Raw genomic sequence first — 3335 nt, 5'->3', positions numbered from 1 at the left:
TCTCACACACACACACACTCACACAAACACACACACACACACTCACACGCACTCTCACACACAAACACAAACACACACACAGATCAGATCACTGAGGATGTGTGACTATACAGAGATGATGAGTGCGATTGATCTGATCTTCATCGCAGCACTGATTAACCTTCAGATGCACAGAAACACAAGGCTGAAATTTTATTCAGGCATCAGAATGAAAATGAACACAATTTGTACAAAAATACTTTCCTGTCAATGCATCCCATACGAGCATTGCACAAATATTACAGTGAGATGCACAATTCAAGTTTACCGCAAACACAGCACATTTAAAAGATAAAAAAAAAAAAAAAGATATTCCATTTTCCAGGGAATATTGGAAAGGTACAAAACGTGACCAAAAGTAGTTACTACAGACCTAATAACAGCTCTGAAGCGTCTGGATCTGTGTATCTGTGTATCTCATGTGGCCCAGCCATCATTAAACCATGAAGTAAATACAGATCCAAGAGAAAAACCTAATCAGAACATTGATCCTCACAGAAACAAGCATGCATTTGACAGGCATTCAGATCCATCTCTAGCGTTGGAGCATGTTTTGTACAGGACAATGGATGAAGCAGTAAAAGAATAGCAGTGCTTTCATTACAAAAATATGTCCACCCGCGGGTGACGTGATCTCTGGCTCCGGCGTCTGCTTCAGACGACTCCCAGCAGCTGCAGCACAGAACAACAGATCATCAGAGAGACCTCACATCACTGATCATCATCTGCAACACTAGATCACCATCACACACACTCGATCAACAGCTCGACGTCCCGGGGCTATCAAAATGTATCAGCACTCTTAAATACAGATCTCCCGCGGGTCCTTAAACACTCCTAAAGTGAGTTGGATCAAACTTAAGGCCATAAAAAGTTTTAAATACATTAAATGGTATAAGAAACGTCTTAATTATAATTTCAAGAGGTCTTACAGTTGGGGACGGAAAGACAAGAGTCGGATACGGCTGGATTAAACTGTCACTGTGTACCAGTGGTGGATGAAGTACACAAATCAAGTACTTGAGTAAAAGTACAGATCCGTATTATAAAATATTACTCCAGTAAAAGTAAAAGTACTCAGTTTTCAATTTTAATCAAGTGAAAGTACAAAAGTACTTGATTTTTTATGTACTTAAGTAAAAAGTCTTGATAGATGAATGTTTATTTTGCAGTTTTATATAGGCTACTTTTATCATTTAATTTTATATTAGCATATATTTTTTTATAATCCTACTGCTCAAACTACCTGGGATTTTCCCAAAATAACCAATAAGGAAATAATGAATATAATAAGGAAAATATAATTCGATTTTCATAATGATTTTTTTCTTCTCAAACCTTGTCTGTGGTGTAAACACCGCTGGCTAAAGGCCCCCAGAGGGCATCACTTCCCACTTTGATAATTCCGTTACCGGGGAAACCGCAGTATTTCAGCTCCTAAAGCGCCACCTTGTGGCAGAGAATGAATTTGCATTTCTAATCAGCCTTTCTTGCTGTTTATGGTCAGATCAATGCAAATATCAACTCATGTTTTTACGCAGCAAACACAGAGTTGTAAATGAGAAAGACGTTAAAGTGCCTTCTAAAAATCTAAACAATTAAGACAGTGATATTTATATGTTTTAAATTAACAATTTATATGCTTGATTTATCCCTTTTCATAAAAATGGTCTACAGGCTGAAATGCTGTTGTATAGGATTTTAGTTTTTGTGAAAAGCTGTATCTGAACTGTAAATCATGTCATTGTATGGCTCAGTACTGTATGTAACCACACACATAGTCCAAGCCACTCACACTGTGTTCATTTGACTTCAGCAGCTCTTAAAATGGGTCATACATCGCCTTACATTCATTTTTAAAAATTCTGCAGACACCCTGTAAATAGTGAAATAAAATTCCTTCCTTCATATTTGTTGATATTTGTGTATTGAAAATATTTTTGATTGACATTTAAACTCCTATCTGATGTTCTATATATATATATTTAGATGCTAAACCTTACCGTTTAAGAAGTTTAAAATACTTTATGTCGTTAAATGTTCAAACTAGAGCGGCGGGCTTCAGCTGCCAGACTGTGAGTGAGCGATGTGTTGTGTTGATGCAGTCGGACGGTCACCTGATCAGCTCTGGACGCTGTGCGCTGTGCTGCTCCCGTAGCCACCTTTAGACTTCATCTGCGTCTGCACCGAGTCCACCTGCTCCACACACACACCACTAACCCATCACCACAGCTCGTCTCGTACTCTAATGTGCTCTTCACTGACAAACAAACCCAGTCTCGTCATCACGCAAATGCTGCTTATTTACGTGAAAACACACACATCTCACCAAACCTCATGAATATTTCACCCTGAAGACAATGACTGCATGTATTTAATAACAAAATATAAACAATAATATATCAATACAACATTTTATCATTTTTATGTATAGAAAAAAAAAATCATAATGTTTTACATAGATAAAGGATTATTGCATTTTTCATTTTAATTTAATTTCAAATTAAATTACAAAAACTGCACAATTCCCTTCTAAATTCTACTTAAGAAGCAAAAAAACTGCTTCATACATTTATGCAAGTTTGCTGTTGGATTACATGTCATTAACTAACTGCTTGAGTTTCACTGTACATTTCTGCCATATGAACATCAACTTGAGATTGAGCTACTACTAGAAACAGCTGCTTTGCAATGATTTGCATGTTGGAAAGCGCTTTACAAATAACCTTGAACTGAAGAGAAAGTGTGAGGTTACTCACAGCTCCCAGGCCCATGTCTCCAGAGCCCACGTGTGTCATATGAATGAAGTTTGTGGGTTCTCCGATCATCGAGCGATCGATCCTCCGCCTCCGCTTCTGCAATCACACAGTGCGGGATGATGAAGCGCCACACACTCAACACAACACACACAGCTCTGAGCCTGCACTCGTCAGTGTTTGTGACTCACGGGTTGCGGCTGCTCAGCGACGCAGCAGCTGAAACACACCCAGAACTCTGTCATGCTCCTCCACTTCCTCCGTCTCTCGGCTCACTTCCTGTGTGTTGTGCTGCTCTCGCTCTGCGTCCGAACACACACACGTCAGGCTGGATCCTCCTGAAACACACACACCGTCACTGCTTCTCATACATTTTCATTATTTGGATGCACAGATAATTCTAATAATAAATCAGCATATTAGAATGATTTCTGAAGATCATGTGACACTTTATACTGGAGTAATGATGATGGAAATACAGCTGCACATCACAGAAATAAATTATATTTTAAAGGATATTAAAATAGAAACCATTATTTT

The 3335-nt window shown here is 38.4% G+C and overlaps 1 long non-coding RNA gene across 1 annotated transcript in view; it reads right to left on the bottom strand.

Annotated features, from left to right (window-relative positions):
• Positions 1-178: 178 nt before the first annotated feature.
• Positions 179-3335, bottom strand: part of LOC107713262 (uncharacterized) — a 5530-nt gene continuing 2373 nt past the window's right edge. Inside the window, exons 3-6 of the long non-coding RNA XR_001636876.1 lie at positions 2987-3133; positions 2799-2894; positions 2157-2235; positions 179-711 (exon numbers count right to left, since the gene is read on the bottom strand). This is a non-coding gene — a long non-coding RNA (uncharacterized LOC107713262). The remainder of the gene's footprint in view (positions 712-2156; positions 2236-2798; positions 2895-2986; positions 3134-3335) is intronic.

The sequence above is a fragment of the Sinocyclocheilus rhinocerous genome, unplaced genomic scaffold, assembly GCF_001515625.1.
Source record: "Sinocyclocheilus rhinocerous isolate Xijiao unplaced genomic scaffold, SAMN03320098_v1.1 scaffold1093, whole genome shotgun sequence".
Taxonomy (NCBI): Eukaryota; Metazoa; Chordata; class Actinopteri; order Cypriniformes; family Cyprinidae; genus Sinocyclocheilus; species Sinocyclocheilus rhinocerous.
This window is presented reverse-complemented; position numbering and strand designations above follow the sequence as displayed.